The sequence below is a fragment of the Bubalus kerabau genome, chromosome X (assembly GCF_029407905.1).
Source record: "Bubalus kerabau isolate K-KA32 ecotype Philippines breed swamp buffalo chromosome X, PCC_UOA_SB_1v2, whole genome shotgun sequence".
NCBI classification, from domain to species: domain Eukaryota; kingdom Metazoa; phylum Chordata; class Mammalia; order Artiodactyla; family Bovidae; genus Bubalus; species Bubalus kerabau.
This window is the reverse complement of record NC_073647.1, coordinates 116,453,992-116,472,862: the sequence shown is the minus strand read 5'-3', so window position 1 is coordinate 116,472,862 and position 18,871 is coordinate 116,453,992. Positions and strand designations below refer to the sequence as shown.

Sequence of the window (18,871 nt, the reverse complement as noted above, 5' to 3'; positions counted from 1 at the left end):
TTTGATCCCAGTTTATGTATATGTAAGACAGTCAGCAAATTTATCCTACTTTCTGTGTATTCTCTCTCATTCAATTTTTTGAACACTGCATTTACATGGTCAGAGATAACCATTACAAACTACTTTCTTCCTTATCACTATGATTTTAGTCTTAGGTCATTTTTTGGTTTTCCAAAGCTTATTTTTTAGTAGATTTTTTTCAGAAGGGCCTTATGAGAATAATATTCCCCAAATTCTTATAGATTTTGCAACAGTTTGCCTGTGGCCTCTATATTTAAAGGTCAGTTTGGTTGCTTATCAGCAACCTTGGCTCACATTTTCTTTCCCTTAGCATCATAAATGGAGAAGACTGGAGAAGACTCTTGAGAGTCCCTTAGACTGCAAGGAGATCAAATCAGTCAATCCTAAAGGAAATCAACCCTGAATATTCATTGGAAGGACTGATGCTGAAGGTGAAACTCCAATACTTTGGCCACCTGATGCGAAGAGCCGACTCGTTGGAAAAAACCCTGATGCTGGGAAAGACTGACGCAAGAGGAGAAGGGGACGACAGAGGATGAGATGGTTGGATGGCATCACCGATTCAGTGGACATGAATTTGAGCAAACTTCAGGAGATAGTGAAGGACAGAGGAGCCTAGCATCCTGAAGTCCACAGGGTTGCAAAGAATTAAACGCGACTTAGTGACTGAACAACAGTGTCATAAATATGCTGACTCCATTGTCTTTGGGCATAAATAGTCTAATGTCAATCTGATTTATCTCCCTCATCAATGACATGGTCTTCTAGCTTGAAAACACCAATAATTCTCTTAGAATATGTCTTAATGCTGACTGTTTTGGTGAATTGTTCTAAATGGCTTTCCAAGTTTTCTTCATTTTTTCTCAGGAAGATTTTCTTGAATTCCTTCCTGAGCTTTGCTGTCTCACTTTATTCTTATTTTTCCTTGCCTCTAGAGCAACTCTTTCTATTCATGTGGGTCTATTTATTAGGTCGGCTTTGAGAGTTCTTAGGGCCCACAACACTCCAGTGAAACTCTACCTTAACATGGTTCCTAGATTGGAACCTAGAAATACCCTTGCTAGTTTTAGCTCTTCTCAGGTTGACTCCTGATCTTTCCATGCTAAGGGGCATTTTGGAGAAATCAATGGGCAATTTTTGGATTATCTCTTTCTTGTGGTCACTGAAATTCCCATTCTTTTCCTCTCTTTTCCCCTGGACAGTGGCCGGTTCTATACAAGTCTTGTTGGTGATGGTGTTTTGTCCCAAATCTGTTTCTCTTTCAGAGTTGATGAGGACACCTTGCCACTTGCTTTTATTATAGATGTTCTTAGATTTACTATCTTAGCTTCTCTTTATTTTGTGTGTGTGTGAGCAGATTCAAAATATATGCTCCTGCCAGCACCAGTACCTTCCTAGGATTCCTTTCAATAAAATGAGATTGATAAATGATAGTAATAAAACTTATCTTGTGCCACAAGTTTGTTACAGAAATCAAGTGAGATAACATCCATGATAGCATGTGTAAGACACGGGATAATCCACACATGTTTCTTTGAATTGCTTGTGGGAGAGACTATAGCCCTTTCATTGCTCAGACCACATTCAATGCAGCCTCCACCCAATAGACATTCACAAGCTCACTTTCATGATCATTGATGGCTCAGTGTCACATGGAGGTAAGGAGCAATCAGACCCCATACACTGAGATCAAATCTCTTGTATTTCCAGAGGATTAATGCTATACTATTAAACTACAAACTAGAAACAGATCACAAGTATATAACATCCTAGTTCTCTAATCCTCAGTACAACATTCCAGAAGTAAAACCTGATGAAGATGAAGATAAGGAAGAGGAATAAAGGGAGGAAGGAGAAAGTCTAAATAAAATAAATTGGTTGAGTAAAAGAAGTCCATGGGAAAAGGGAAATTCACATTGTCATGGTTGGATGTTCTCCAAAATGTTCCCAAATTTAAAACTACAGCTGTACTACACGAAACAGAATGAAATTAGAACACCCTGTGACTCAGATGGTAAAGCATCTTCCTGCAATGCAGGAGACCCAGGTTCGATCCCTGGGTTGGGAAGATCCCTTGAAGAAGGAAATGGCAACCCACTCCAGTACTCTTGCCTGAAAAACTCCACGGACTGTCTGCCGAGGAGCCTGGTAGTCGACAGTCCATGGAGTCACAAAGAGTCGGACACGACTGAGCAACTTTCACTTAACCCCATACACAAAAATAAACTCAAAATAGATTAAAGGCCTAAATGTAAGGCTTGATACTATAAAACTCTTAGAGGAAAATATTAGGCAGACCACTCTTAGACATAAAGCACAGCAAGATCTTTTTCGATCCACTGCCTAGAAAATGAAAACAAAAGCAAAAATAAATAAACAGAAAAAATGAATAAATAAACAGGACTTAATTAAACTTAAAAGCTTTTGCACAGCAAAGGATATCATAAACAAATCTAAAACAATGGGAGAAAATATTTGCAAATGAAGCAACCTATCAGGGATAATCTCCAAACTATACAAACAGCTCATGCAGCTCAATATCATAAAAACAAAAAACCCAGTCAAAAAATGGACAAATCTAAACAGACATTTCACCAAAGAAGACATACAGATGGCCAACAAATGCATGAAAAGATACTCAACATCACTATTTATTAGAGAAATTTAAATAAAAACTACAATGAGGTATCACCTAACAGTCATAATGACCATCATAGAAAATCTACAAACAATAAATGCTGGAGGTGTGGGAAAAAGGGAGCCCTCTTACACTGCTGGTGGGAATGTAAATTGGTACAGTCACTATGGAGAACAGTATGGAGGCTCCTTAAAAACTAAAAATAGAGCCACCATATGATCCAACAAGGGCTTCACAGGTGGCGCTAGTGGTAAAGAACCCATCTGCCAGTGCAGGAGACATAAGCTACACAGGTTCGATCCCTGGGTTGGGAAGATCCCCTGGAGGAGGACATGGTAACCCATTCCAGTATTCTTGCCTAGAGAATCCCATGGACAGAGGAGCCTGGTGGGTTATAGTCCATAGGGTCTCAAAAGGTCAGATACTACTGAAGTGACTTAGCATGCACGCACATTAGATCCAGCTATTCCACTCATGGGTATACAACTGGAGAAAATCATAATTGGAAAGTATGCATGCACCCCAAAGTTCATGGCAGCACTATTTACAATAGCCAGGACACAGAAGCAATGTAAATGGCCATCAACAGAGGAATGGATAAAGAAGATGTGGTACATATATGCAATGGAATATTACTCAACCATAAAAAGGGATGAAATAATGCCATTTGTAGGGACATGGATGGACCTAGAGACTGTCATACAGAGTGAAGTAAGTTAGACAGCTGCTGCTGCTGCTGCTAAGTCGCTTTAGTTGTGTCTGACTCTGTGCGATCCCATAGACACCAGGCCACCAGGCTCCCCCGTCCCTGGGATTCTCCAGGCAAGAACATTGGAGTGGGTTGCCATTTCCTTCTCCATTGCGTGAAAGTGAAAAGTGAAAGTGAAGCCACTCAGTCGCATCCGACTCGTAGTGACCCCATGGACTGCAGCCTACCAGGCTCCTCTATCCATGGGATTTTCTAGGCAAGAGTACTGGAGTGGCTTGCCATTGCCTTCTCTGAAGTTAGACAGAGAAAGACAAATATCATATAATATCACTTAAATGTAGAATCTAGAAAAATGATACAGATGAATTTATTTGCAAAACAGAATTAGAGTCATAGATATAGAAAACAAACTTATGGTTTATCATGGAGGGAAGGGGGTGGGATAAACAGGGAGATTGGGACTGACATATAAACACCACTGTGTATAAAACAGATGACTAATGAGAACCTACTGTATACCACTCTAGTAAGTGGAATTCTACTACTTGGTGCTCTGTGGTGACCTAAAGGGAAAGGAATCTTAAAAAGAGAGGATATATGTATATGTATAACTGATTCACTTTCCTGTACAGCAGAAACTAACACAACATTGTAAAGCAACTATACTTAAACAAAAATTAATAAAAAATTAGAAATATAGAGAATGGTCCCCCAAAAACCCTACAGCTGTAAAACCCCTATAGTTATTGACAGAAATTTACTTTTAAAATTATAAAAACAAATGGGCTCAATAGAAATAGCTAAAAGGAGAATGGTAAAAGTGAAAAAATATCAATAAAAATATGGAAATCCATTTTAAAGATGCCATAGGCAAGATTTGGGTACTGAAAAATAATGGAAGTATGCAAACATATTACAGAACAACAAAGCTCTTGTCAGTTTCCTGACTCCTTATGGTAATTATCCTGAAAGGCCAGAGAAGAGTTCTCTTGACTATGCAAGCTAATTTAAGACAATAAATGCTGTATTAAAGGCAGTAGAGGGCGCTGGAGATCAATAGGTTTGTGTCAGCAGGTCCTGGATAGGGCAGAGTAGGCCACAGGAGCTCACCCCTCTGGACTCTTCCTCCCTCCCTGCCCAGGAAATCTGAAAAAAGCCTGGTGGATTTGCTTGCTAGCTTCATTTCTGCAGCCTTCAGTCCCCACCGTCCACCTCCTCTGGCAGTCGGGCCCCTTTCCTTTACACTTTGATGGCAAGTCTCTGACCAAGGTCACCAAAGATTTCCCAGAATGCCACTAAATCCTCTAGTCTTCACACAATCCTTGGCTGAAGGACGCACTGATGACTACCCCCGGATCTTCACCAACTCCCACTTCCTCAACTCCTTCTTTCCTGATTTTGCCTCAGCATCTCTGACAGAAACCACTCAGATGTCTCCAGCAGGGCCTGTTTTCTACTTGCCCCTTAAATGTGGGTGGTTCTAGGGTCCCCTGAAAGGTTTGCTTGTTCTCATGGCTTCCACTGCCATATCTGTGCTGAATACTGCTATACCTGTGTCTGGTTTTGGCTTCCATCTTGCCCAGCCCAGCCAAGTGCTTCTAAGGATTTAGCACTCCACCTACTGCAGACTGTGCAGGGAAACTTACAAATAGCCCATTTTACCACCGCCTCCAGAATCTAAACACCTAACCTCATCTGCAAGTCACTTGTCCCTTCTTTCTCTATTCCTCCTCCCATTATGCCTTCATCTAACCCTTAGGAGATGACAGATGTCACCAATGGAAAAACAACCTTGGTCTTCAGATATGATCACATCGTTCTACTAGTAAATGTGAAGTGTTCACTCAGATGCTCCCTGTTCTGTGAGTACTACCTTGTCCAGCCAATTTCAAACCTCTTTCACTTCCCCACCAGCCTTCCCAAACCCCTTTACCTTGCTCTACTTTTTCTTTTTTCCATAATACTTACCACCTTCTGGCATACTGTACAATTAACTTATTGATTATATGCATTTTTGTCGTCTGTCTCCCAGCTAGAATGAAAGCTACAAAAAGGCAGAAATGTTTGTTTTATTCTCTGGTGTATCCCCAGTGCTTAGTGCTAAACGTTCAATAATTCATTTTTGCATGAATAAGTGAATAAAGCAATAACACAAGAGCAATTCACGAGGCATATGAGAATCAGAAAGAGATACAGGATGCAAATGAGTCCAGAGGATATGGTTCAAAATTCCATCCATTATAGTGTAATAAGCATTAGTAGGGTATTATTATGGGTTTCCCTGGTGGCTCCGAAGGAATCAACCTGCAATGAAGGAGACCCAGGTTTGATCCCTGGGTCCAGAAGAGGGTATTATCAGTGGCTATGCAAAAGAGAATAATCAGTGGGCCTAAAAATGGCCCCAGCTAATATATTATATATATATATATAAAATATATACTTTCAAGTCAGAAATACTATGCTATATTGTATGTTTAGATCCTGAAATTTGTGTGGTTTGTTAAATCCCACATGTCAGGTAACATGGTAGACAAAAGCTGACCACAAGAAGGAGGCTTTCCCAATAGTCTCCTGCTTCACCTTAAGTGGGGTGTCCAGGGTATATTAGTCATGTTGTTTGTTTTTAATTTTCTGTATTTTATGATGCTTTGGCATCTTGGGACCTTGTGGACTTAGAGGAGGACTATTTCCTCCCCTGCTACTGCTACTAAGTCACTTCAGTCGTGTCCGACTCTGTGCGACCCCAGAGATGGCAGCCCACCAGGCTCCATCCCTGGGATTCTTCAGGCAAGAACACTGGAGTGGGTTGCCATCTCCTTCTCCAATGCATGAAAGTGAAAAGTGAAAGTGAAGTCACTCAGTCGTGTCCGACTCTTAGCGACCCCATGAACTGCAGCCTACCAGGCTCCTCCATCCATGGGATTTTCCAGGCAAGAATACTGGAGTGAGGTGCCATTTCCTCCCCTAGGGTTAGTTAATTCCTAAAAATAGCAAACAACTTGCTGCAAACCAACCAATCCTAAGTCTATACCCTCCATCTACCTCCTTTTATCAGGATCCTGCCTCCCAAGACAATATCCCTCTGCCCTAAATCACTCCAGGGCTAGGTACCAGACAACCAGGGACCATCCTCATGGCCCAGAGCCTGTCAAAATTATTCACACTATTCAAGCCTGCTCTGTTTGCCTACTCTGCCTCACTCATTCCTTTTCACAAAAACTGCACTAAAGGCTCTTGCTTACATTTCCCCCTGACTCTTTTTGCCTCCTAACTGACTCTGGTGCTTCCCCATGTGGCCCTGAATTGTGTGGAGTGCTTCCTGATTCTAGGAATCTGTAAGAACTTATTCTTTCATGGCAGTCATTTCCATGTCTGTGTGTCTTACCATAATTTAATAAAAGAAATCCCAGGAATGTTTTAAAATACAGGGCCTTTGATGCTTCTGGTCAGACTTTTACAACCCAGAATTTCTGACTAAGAAACCTCAGCTAAACTGAACTGGCAAATGTATTCCATTTGCTTAACTGAGTAACACAAGGAAGGTATTAAAAACAAGAACACTTTGGGAACGTTCTGTTTGGACAAGTGTACTGACAAATGTTGAAGGCTTGTGTTGCTCCAAATGGGCTTCTCTTTTCTTTTTTTAAGATCTTTGAAACACTTAAGAGAATTTGATCCACTAAATGTTAGGAAAGTTTTTCACATTAGATTTGTAAATCTGCCTTTGTAGCTGTGAGAGAACCAAATGCATTAACTTTGTAAATATAGTTTGAAACACCTAAGATCATTCAATTAATTCAAGTTGAAACTGATGCTAAATACTGAGGAAATTTTGGGTTGTCAAATTTATGAAATAAGAGCATATTAATCAAATAACCAATTAAAGTGATGGGTTTTTTTTCTTACACAGAAATCACTTAGGTTATAAATATAGCTTATATGTTGAGCTTAAAAGCTGAAAAGTAATGGTTTTTATATTTATTATGTTGATAAATTAAATATTAAGACACAAGTAACTGTAAGACTATTTTTCTGTGCATGAAAGCTCTTTGCACAGAAAAGTCACTAACACTTAAAATTTTCCAAAGGCTTCACAAGGCACCTAAAATCAAGTCTAAAATCCTTAGCACAGTGCAAAGTACCAGAGGCAAGTCAGCCAGTGCATCCCTTTCCTTGTCATCCCTATGCTCCTTTACCCTCTGCCTCACTTCCCATACCCGGTCTCTGGGGCTGCCTATTGCTGGCTGTCAGCTTCCCTATCCCCATAGGTGCTGGTGTCATCTTAACCTTCCTCTTCACCTGGCTCTTTTGTGCCCTTCCTTCAAGTCTCAGCTTGAATGTCTCTTCCAACCAAGCCCCCTCTGAAACAAACACGTATGGTATTCTGTATTTTGCAACTAAAATCCACATTAGAATTCCCACCTATGGGGACTTCCATGGAGGTCCAGTGGTTAAGACTCCAGCTTCCAATGCAGGCAGTGAGGGTCTGATCCCTGGTTGGTCAGGGAACTAAGATACCATGAGCTGTGCAGTGAGGCAAAAAATAAATAAATGAATAAGAATTCCCACCTGTGTGTTAATTTCTTTGTTCTCCCCTGGGCAGGAACAACTTCCCCAGAGTGGTACCATTTGGCCAGGTCCCTAATAGGTGTTTTTTAAAGCAATGAGCAAGTCTCTTGTCTTCTGAAATTCAACAAGAAGACCACAAGTGACCCTTCAGACCCCCAGGTCTAATCCCAACTACTGATGTTTGAGGCAAGACAATGCAAGCCCTCTGCCCCTCATATGACCACCCCCTCCCAATGTAATGTCCTCTCTGTCCAGTCTTTCATTTGAGTGCAACCTTTTGGCCAAATCCCTTCATCTATGAAAAATATGATGATTAGCATGATAATAATATTCTAAAAAAATGGAACTGGGCCAGTTGTATAGAAAACAAAGAGAACCTTGACTTCTACCTCACTCCATTCACACACACACAAAATTATTTTGGGGTGTATTATAAATTTAAAGGTAAAACCTAGAACTACAAAAGATTCCATAAGAAGGCCTAAGAGGATATTTTCACCACTTTGTAGCAGACAGATTTCATACACAGGACACAGAAAGCCTTAATCACAAAGGGTTGGGGTTGTAGAGTTTATTTAAATCTTTTATTCTGCCATACTGGTAAGCACAATAGGATATACTTGCCAAGCTGATATTTGAAAATTGATATTTGATACAGACCCTTTCACTTCCTAAAATCCAAAATCTTAAAAAGCTCATACTTGTTGGCATCACCAGAAATGTATCCTAGTGGATCCTGGAATCAGAGGGAAAAAATAGTTACAAAGCATACCATTCGAATAATTGCTGAAATTTGAGTATGGAGTGTATAATTTTACTCAACTTATGTAAAGTAGTGAAAGTGTTATTTCCTCAGTCATGTCTGACTCTTTGTGACCCTGTGGACTGTAGCCCACCAGGCTCCTCTGTCCATGGGATTTTCCAGGCAAGAATACTGGAGTGGGTTGCCATTCCCTTCTGCAGGAGATCTTCCCAACCCAGGGATCAAACCCAGGTATACCACATTGCAGGCAGATTCTTTATGTCTGAGCCACCAGGGAAGACCCGAGTTGTGTAAGAGAATGTCATTATTATGAAATTCATGATGAAATATTTAGGAATATAAGGGTATTTACATGTCATTTACATTCAAATGAGTCAGGGGAAAACACATATGAGAAAGAGTGAGAAAGAGAGAGACAAGACAGAGATAGAGAGCAAGTGTGGCAAAATATTAACAACTGAGGAATCTAGATCAACAACATATGAGTGTTCTTTGTACTATTCTTGCAACTCTGGTAAGCTAGAGATTTTTTTTTAAACAAAAATATATCAAATTTATTTTAATATCTAGTTTCATTTTTAAATTAAAGCTATTGGACAGTTTTTTTGTAATTTAAAATTCATTTTCAGAGGTGAAGAAAGAATTAATAAGCTTTTAACTATTGATGACAACTAAAATTATTAACCATGCATTTTTAAAGCCATGTTAGAGTAAAAATTTCCAGTTATGCTACTTAATGAAGGAACTATTCTTTAACTCTTTATTTCTAATTATAGTCTCATTTTGACATAATGTACATCTTTTTCATCCAATCAATACTATGCCAAACAAAAATTTTCCAAATGTTAAACCTTTCTTTACTATTTATAAAATATGACTTAACTGTTACTCTTTAAAAGTTCCTTAAAGGAAATTTGAAATTTTAATTTTCACCGTGAACCTGTTTGATCAAAAAGGTAAAGGATGTCACTACCACATTAATTAAAACAAAGAGTAGAATAAAAAGCAAAACTGGTATTTATATAATGACAAATTATCTGAAAAACATTTTAACTACTTCACATTTCTTCTTAGCACAAGTGAGAATAAATTGGTTCCAAGGTACTACAGGTTTGGCATTTTTACTACAAGCTTTAAATCATATTGTTACTATACTCAAATCATCTCTAAGAAAATGGTGGTGTTCACAAGTACAAAAATTATTATATCCAGTAAGTGGTGTTCTACACAGTCAAGATAATAAGAGAATTCTTTACAAAATTATATTTTGAAAAATGCAGAATGTTTGACAATTACCAGTATCACAAAAGCTAAAATGAGAAAAATACAGAAAATAGAAGTACTCATTAAATAATATTATTTTGCTTTGAGGAAGCCAGAAATGATTCTATTTGAGGAAATAAGTGATAATGATAAGAGATGTAATTAATACACCCTATCTCTTTTAAGCCAAAGCCTGCTTTTCACCTCAGGACAATTCTGATTTTTGCATTCTTAATCTCCTTTGTCCAGAGCAGGGCCCCATTTTAAGCCATTGTTTGAATAGAGTTCATAATCTAAAGCCATTTTCCTACACAGGATGTTTTCATTTTAGTATTAATACATAAGTTGCAAAAAGGCAAATGACTAAGTCAGTTACAAAGAATTTGTAGCATAATAAGAGCCAATTTATAGTAACTGTCAACCGACTTCTATACTGAAGCTGGAAAGTTGCTACAGTACAGGTGAGAACTAACATGATTCTTCCATATGCTCAGACTTTGTTTACTAAAAAATACCATCATAAGATCTGAAAAGAAACCTTACTGGGTCCTTCCAAAGCTGAATACTTTTCCAAACGATTTTCCTCTGGTTGCAGAGCCTGTTCATGCCTTCAATGTTTTTTTCAATCATTTAGCTTTTGCAATATTTTTTTGATATTTTTGTTTCTTCTTTTGCTCCTTTTCCCAATCATCTTAGCCAATTTCCAAGACAATATAGCACTTGCTAGAAACAATGACATTAAGGCCAAAATAACTGTGGAAAAGAAGTCATATGGGTCCTTTGAAGCCCATTCCACAACATACTCAGCCTAAGCCTTTATATCAACTCTTTGCAACTCCATGGACTATAACCCGCCAAGCTGTTCTGTCCATGGAATTCTCCAGGCAAGAATACTGGAGTGAGTTGCCACTTCCTACTCCAGGGGATCTTCCCAACCCAGGAATCAAACCTGAATCCCTTGCATCTCCTGGATTGGTAGGTGGATTCTTCACCACTAACACCACCTGGGATTATTAGCCAATCATAATTTCATATGATCCTTGGTTGGTTGTCTTCTTCTTTAGCTCTACCATGAACTCTGACTGAAGACTTAAATTCTATATACTCCAGGGTGGAAGCAGGAAGGCAGAAGCAGTGGCCTTCCCGAACCACCCATGGGCCAGTGCTCACCTGGATCCTAGAGCTGTTGTTTTAATTTTAAGAACAACAACAACAAAAAAAAAGTTCTTGCTGAAACTGAGTTGAATCCTGTCTCCCAAAGATTTCCATCTCTTTGGATCTAATTCTGTCCCTTCTGTGATCTTTCTGAACAAACATGTTTTTCCACTATAATACCATTTCAGACATCAGAATGATGGTATCATGACTCTCCCAGGTTTTTCTCAGCAGATAATCTGGGTGGGAACTTCACCTCTTTCCTGATCTCTACCCTTCTTTGCTCCCTAGTTGTTCTTCCTCTTCCACTCAGGGCAGATATAAACACATGTACACACACACAAACACACTCACAAGTGTATATATTAAGTGTGATGTCTTACTTTGGGAACCTCTGTCAGCTCCTGCATGTGCAGAGCTGTCCATGGGAATGCACAAGGAGTAATTTTCTTCCGTGCATAAAAATCTCAACAATGTCAAAGTCTTCTCAATGAGACTGTGACACAGCCTGTCACTCACTGCATTGGCAAAGAAAAACTAGAGAGCAAAGCATTGTCTCTTTTGGCAGGACTGTGAGACGAATGGAGTCTCAGGAACTCACAGTGTGTGGAAAAGAGAAGAAATAAGACATAAAAGCCCGCTGTAGAAAGGTTGCTATGGTGTGATGTGTTTCCCCCACCCCACCACTCTTTTCAGAGGCAGAAAAAAAATGAATGATGGTAGATTTCACCAATTCTTTCGTAAGTGAAAGAATGAGGCTTTCCCGGAAGAAAACTGTCTCACAAAATAAATGGCTCCATTACACAAATCTGGTGACACAATCAGACATTAGGAACCAAGATAGCCACAAGTTCTACTCAGTGCACAAAGGCACAGATGGATCTGAATTCTGAGGATGTATATTCACATTTAAAGTATTGACTGATGGCATGGATTGCATGAGATCTACCAAGAGTGAAAAGTGAAAGCGAAATTGTTAGTCTATCAGTCGTGTCTGACTCTGTGACCACATGGACTGTAGCCCACCAGGCTCCTCTGTCCATGGAATTTCCCCAGGCAAGAATACTGGAGTGAGTAACCATTTTCTTCTCCAGGGAATTTTCCCAATCCGGGGATCAAGCTCAGGTCTCCTGCATTATAGGCAGATTCTTTACTGTCTGAGCCACCAGGGAAGCCCCAAGAACATGAGTGGCTAGCCATTCCCTTCTCCAGGGAAGCTTCCTGACCCACGAATGCAAACCTGGGTCTCCTGCATTGTAGGTGATTCTTTAATCCGAGCCACCCGGTAAGGTACATTTAGCATGACCAAAACCTAGCTATAGCAATGAACACCTGTGAAATGTATTTTTACCAAGATAGCTCCAAACCTGTTTGCTGGTGTGTTCCCAGGGCTTGGAACAGGAGGTTTGAAATATAGCTAGCTTCTCAAGGTCCTTTCTACCTCCTTGATGCTGAGCACAGAGTTCTTGCAGACTCCGTGTTAAAAGTAGAACATTAGCACCATCTAAAGGCTACATTCCAAATGTCTTGCCAGTGTAAATGTTGCCTGAAATAGTGTTTACTGTGGATTTTTTTGGGCTCCAAAATCACTGCAGATGGTGATTGCAGCCATGAAATTTAAAGACGCTTACTCCTCCTTGGAAGGAAAGTTATGACCAACCTAGATAGCATATTGAAAAGCAGAGACATTACTTTGCCAACAAAGGTCCGTCTAGTCAAGGCTATGGTTTTTCCAATGGTCTTGTATGGATGTGAGAGTTGGACTGTGAAGAAAGCTGAGCGCTGAAGAATTGATGCTTTTGAACTGTGGTGTTGGAGAAGATTCTTGAGAATCCCCTGGACTGCAAGGAGTCCAACCAGTCCATCCTAAAGGAGATCAGTCCTGGGTGTTCATTGGAAGGACTGATGCTGAAGCTGAAACTCCAATACTTTGGCCACCTGATGCGAAGAGTTGACTCATTGGAAAAGGCCCTGATGCTGGGAGGGATTGGGGGCAGGAGGAGAAGGGGACGACAGAGGATGAGATGACTGGATGGCATCACCGACTCGATGGACATGAGTTTGAGTGAACTTCGGGAGTTGGTGATGGACAGGGATGCCTGGCGTGCTGCGATTCATGGGGTTGCAAAGCGTCGGACACTACTGAGCGACTGAACTGAACTGAATGCTTTGGAGTATTGACGCTGAAAATTTTTGCCTACCAAGAATGAAGCAGTGGGCCAGTATCACATGCAATGTGTCTGAGATGGTTATATTTCTGGAGAGGTACATGTTATCTGTAGTGCTTGCCTGTTTGAAAGAGTAGGCCTTTTAAAAAAAATTTTTACAGAAATATTGATTTACAATGTTGTGTTTCAGGTGTACAACAAAGTGGTTCAGTTATACCTATATGTATAAACACATACATTAATTTTTTTTACATTCTCTTCCCTTATAGGTTATTATAAGATATTGAGTAGAGTTCTCCATGCTAAACAGTAGGTCTTTGTTGTTTATCTATTTTATATATAGCAGTGTGTATCTGCTAATCCCAAACTCCCAATTTATCCATCTCTCCCCTTCCCAAAAGTAGGTCATGTTTATCAAAAGCTGTACTGGCTTGCTGTGTTGTTCAAACTGCCAGTGGGTCTAGTCTGAACTTGGCCATTGGTGGGAGGGAGGCGGTTGAGGAGCGGGGGGAACTGGGTGGTCATGAAATAGCCATTAGCCTTGTAGGAGAGATGGGGGGCTCCAGGTCTGCTTTGCTCTTTGCTAGGTTTGTGGCTTTAACCTCTCTGATCCTCTTAGGCATAAAGCAAGGTTGCTCAACTAGATTATCCTTAGGGACCTCTCCTTTTCTACCATCATTGTGGCCCTGCATTTTGAGACGATGATGTAACCTGGTCCCATACCTCTATTTTATATCATTTTGGAAAGCAAAAGAAAATGATCCAGGAAACTTTCTGTTATGTTATACCCAGGTGAGTTGTACCCAAATCCTTTGGGTTCAAAGGCAAGGAAAGTCTGACTTCAAGTTTCTTTGGAAAGTTTCCAAGGCCCCAGTAGTAAGCTAGAGTCCCCAGATTCCCTAGAAGTTACTAAGGACCTATTAGAAATAGGAGCTTGTCTTTACAAGACTTGGGTGGTAGGAGGATTTTACAATAGATTGACCCTCTGATACAGTCATCCAATGGAAATGTGACTTCTGAGGGTCAAACCTTGGCAGGTGTGGGGACAGAGAGTGGTGCAGCAAAAAGAAAAAGAATTTTAAGCTTAGTAGATAGAGATCTAGGGCTTCCCAGGTGGCGTTAGTGGTAAAGAACCTGCCTGACAATGCAGGAGTCGAAAGAGACATAGACTCGATCCCTAAGTCAGGAAGATCCCGTGGACGCGGGCATGGCAACTGACTCCAGTATTCTTGCCTGGAGAATCCCATGGACAGAGGAGCCTGGTGGGCTACAGTCCATAGGGTCACACAGAGTCGGAGATGACTGAAGCGACTGAGCACACGCGCATGCAGACAGAGATCTGTGGTTAGTTTGCCTCCGCCCCTTACTGGTCGTGAGACTCAGGACAAATCACTCAACTGCTCTAAGCTTTGGTTTCCATGTCTGTAAAATGCACCTAACAACCAAGTTGTTGAGAGGATTAAATTAGACACTGTACTCATCTAGTCTAGCCCAATACTGAATGCAGCATAAATATCCCATGAACGATGCCACAAGCTTATTATTTTAAAAGCAGACTCTCCCGTTTAAGGCAACACAGTGAACAAAGAAAGGTTTGAGATTCTTGTGCATTAGCACAAGCCCCAGCAATAGATTTTGAGTCTCAGATCTAACAATGCTTGCCAGGTTCCTCTGACACACAGCCCGGGTTCTTGCTTTTGTCTTTCACCATGGCCTCTTAGCTCTGTGCTTCTTGAGTGTCTGCCATCGGTTGCACCTTTCCCCTGCACCATCTTGCTTCTGCTTTTAGCACAGGTGGCTTTGCTGTCAGGGTATTTGAAGTCTTCCTTTGATGGCCCTGCAACTAAGCAACTTAATTATGAATGAGCACTCTGCCTAAAAGCCTGTATCGCTCTGCTCTTGTTTTTGTTCAAGTACCTCTGGCATATAGCCAGGGACTCGATACACAAAAGCAAAGGGATAACCGACCCACCCACCCACCACTGAAGGACCCCACTCCCTTCCCATCCATCTGCTGCTTGCTGCCTTTGTTAGAAGCGAAGAGAGGAAGAGTGGGCTATGAGGAAAATATCATGAAAATATAATACATTTTTGTGAAATATATTGATAACATATTTAACCTTTAAAAAAAAAGTTCTCAAAATGAATGATGCATTGTCAGCAATTCATTCTGTTCCAAGATTGGTCAAAGCAATGAGCTTACTTCTATTTTTAATCACTTATATAAAATATCACCCATGTACAGCTCTTGGAAAGAAGAAAAGGAAACATGAGAAACTCAATAAGTAAAAATACAAGGTTTCTTTGTGGTGAAAGTACAGCAGAAACTTTATCTTAAGAATAGTTAAGTTTTGGGGGGGGAGGAGCCAAGATGGCGGAGGAGTAGGACGGGGAGAACACTTTCTCCCCCACAAATTCATCAAAAGAGCATTTAAACGTCGAGTAAATTCCATAAAACAACTTCTGAATGCCGGCAGAGGACATCAGGCACCCAGAAAAGCAGCCCAACTCTTCGAAAGGAGGTAGGAAAAAATATAAAAGACAAAAAAAGAGACAAAAGAGGGAGGGACGGAGTTCCGTCCCGGGAAGGGAGTCTTAAAAAGAGAGAAGTTTCCAAACACCAGGAAACCCTCTCACTGCCGAATCTGTGCCGAGCTTTGGAAGCACAGAGGGCAACATAAAAGGGAGGGGAAAAAAAATAAACAATTAAAAATCGCGGATTGTGAGCCCTACGGTAACTCCCCCAGCGGAGAAGCAGCGCAGACGCCTGCACACGGCATTAGCAAGCGGGGGCTGGGCAGGGAAGTGCGGCGCGGGCTGTGTCCCTTAGAGTAAGAATCGGGCCGAATGTCCTGAGCGCTATCTGAGCGAAATAATTTGGGCTAGCAAACCAGACTGTGGGATATCTACCACGCGAAAAGCCAGCCCTAACCTAAGACACCGCCAGGCCCGCGCACAGAACAAAGGACTGAACAGAGATAGCTGGCTGCAGACCTTCCCCCTCCGGTGACAGGCAGCCAGAGCCGGAAGGGGGCAATCGCAGCCCCAGAGAGACACTATCTATAAAACTGTAAGCAGGCTTCTTTGCTAACTAAAACTTCTTGGGGGTCTGGACGGTCAACATCTGCCTGAGAAGGTGCGCCGGTTTTACACCCAGATAACCGAGTGGCGGGGAGGCGATAAGTCGCAGCATTGGCGCCCGCCAAACACCTCATCACCTGAGCTGCTCGGATCTGGGAAGAACACAAAACGCAGGCCCAACCGAGTCTGCGCCTCTGAGGACTACCCGAGTGCCTGAACCTGAGCGGCTTGGACCTGGGAGCTCAGCCCAGGGCCGGCCTCTGATTGTTCCCTGCGGAACAACCTAGAGCCCAAGCAGTGTGGGCAGGGAGGCTACACGCGCCGTGAGCGGGGGCAGACCCAGTGTGGCTGAGGCACTGCGAGTGCACGCCAGTGTTATTTGTTTGCAGCATCCCTCCCTCCCTCCCCACAGCGCGGCTGAACAAGTGAGCCTAAATTAAAAAAAAAAAAAAAATAGTGTCCTCAACCATCCCCTTTGTGTCAGGGCGGGAACCAGACACTGAAGAGACCAGCAAACAGAAGAAGCTATAACAGAGGGAAACGCCTTGGAAGCTACAGGCCATAGATTAAAACCCTGTGGTTACTACGGATTACATAGGAAGGGGCCTATAGATCTTGAGAAATATGTCGGACTAAGGAACTGCCAAAAATGAACTGAACCCACAATACTCACACCAAAACCAGAGAAAGACCTAGATATATTTTTACTATTTTTACGATCAATCTTTCTTTCCTTTTTTTTTTTTAATTAAAAAAAAAATTTTTTTAAGTCCTCTATTGTCCTTTAATTTTCACTTTTATAACTATTACTTTGCAAAAAAAAAAAAAGACCCTATTTTTTTTTCTTCTTCAGCAAACTTCATATATATATTTTATAATTTTTTGACCGTGGTTTTTTTTTTTTTTCTTTTTTCTTTTTCTTCTTTTCTTTAACATTGTATTTTTGAAATTCCAAATTCTACTCTAGATTTTTAATTTTAGCCTTTTGATATATGTTATCAATTTTGTACCTATAGTTTTTTTCATAATTTCTGTGACTTTTTTTTTCCTCTGTTTCTTTCTTTTCTTCTTTTATATAACATCGTATATCTGCAATTCCAAACTCTACTCAAGATTTTTAATTTATGCTTTTTGGTATTTGATATCAATCTTGTACCTGTATTTTCTTTATAATTTTTGTGACATTGTTTTTGTTGGTTTGTTTGCTTTCTCTCTTTATTTTTCTTCTTCTTTTTTTTTTTTTTTTAACGTTGTATTTTTGAAATTCCAAACTCTACTCTAGATTTTTAATTTTTGCTTTTTGGTATTAGTTATCAATTTTGTACCTGTAGTTTCTTTATTACTTTCACGACCTTGTTTGTTTTTCTTTATTCGTTTTTTCTCTCTTTCTTTTCCTTCTTCTTTTCATTAACATCGCATTTTTGAAATTCCAAACTCTACTCTAGATTTCTAATTTTTGTTTTTATGTATTTGTTACCAATTTTGTACCTTTAAGAACCCAATCTTCAGGACCCATTTTTCACTAGTGTACGAGATTAATGGCTTGACTGCTCTCTCTCCCTTTGGACTCTCCATTTTCTCCACCAGGTCACCTGTATCTCCTCCCTAACCCCTCTCTACTCTACCCAACTCTGTGAATTTCTGTGTGTTCCAGACGGTGGAGAACACTTAAGGAACTGATTACTGGCTGGATCTGTCTCCCTCCTTTTCATTTCCCCCTTTTATCCTTCTGGCCACCTCTGTCTCCTGCCTCCTTCTTCTCTTCCCTGTATAACTCCGTGAACATCTCTGAGCGGTCCAGTTGTGGAGTGCACATAAGGAAGTGACTACTGGCTAGCCCACTCTCTCCACTATTGATTCCACCTCATCTCATTTGGGTCACCTCTAACTCCCTCCTCCCTCTTCTCTTCTCCATGTAACGCTGTGAACCTCTCTGAGTGACCCTCACAGTAGAGAAACTTTTCATCTTTAACGTAGATGTTTTATCAGTGGTGCTGTACAGAAGGAGAAGTTTTGAAACTACTGTAAAATTAAGACCGATAACTGGAAGTAGGAGGCTTAAGTCCAAACCCTGACTCCAGGGAACTCCTGACTCCAAGGAACATTAATTGACAGGAGCTCATCAAACGCCTCCATACCGACACTGAAACCAAGCACCACACAAGGGCCAACAAGTTCCAGGGAAAGACATAACAAGCAAATTCTCCAGCAACAAAGGAACACAGCCCTGAGCTTCAAGATACAGGCTGCCCAAAGTCACCCCAAAACCATAGACATCTCATAACTCATTACTGGACATTTCATTACACTCCAGAGAGAAGAAATACAGCTCCATCCACCAGAACATCGACACAAGCTTCCCTAACCAGGAAACCTTGACAAGCCACCTGTACAAACCCACACACAGTGAGGAAACGCCACAATAAAGAGAACTCCACAAACTGCCAGAATACAGAAAGGACACCCCAAACTCAGCAATTTAAACAAGATGAAGAGACAGAGGA

The 18,871-nt window shown here is 40.9% G+C and overlaps 1 pseudogene; it reads right to left on the bottom strand.

Moving 5' to 3' along the window:
• Window positions 1-10,565: 10,565 nt before the first annotated feature.
• LOC129640159 (small integral membrane protein 15-like) lies at window positions 10,566-10,804 on the bottom strand (annotated as a pseudogene).
• Between the last annotated feature and the right edge of the window lie 8,067 nt (window positions 10,805-18,871).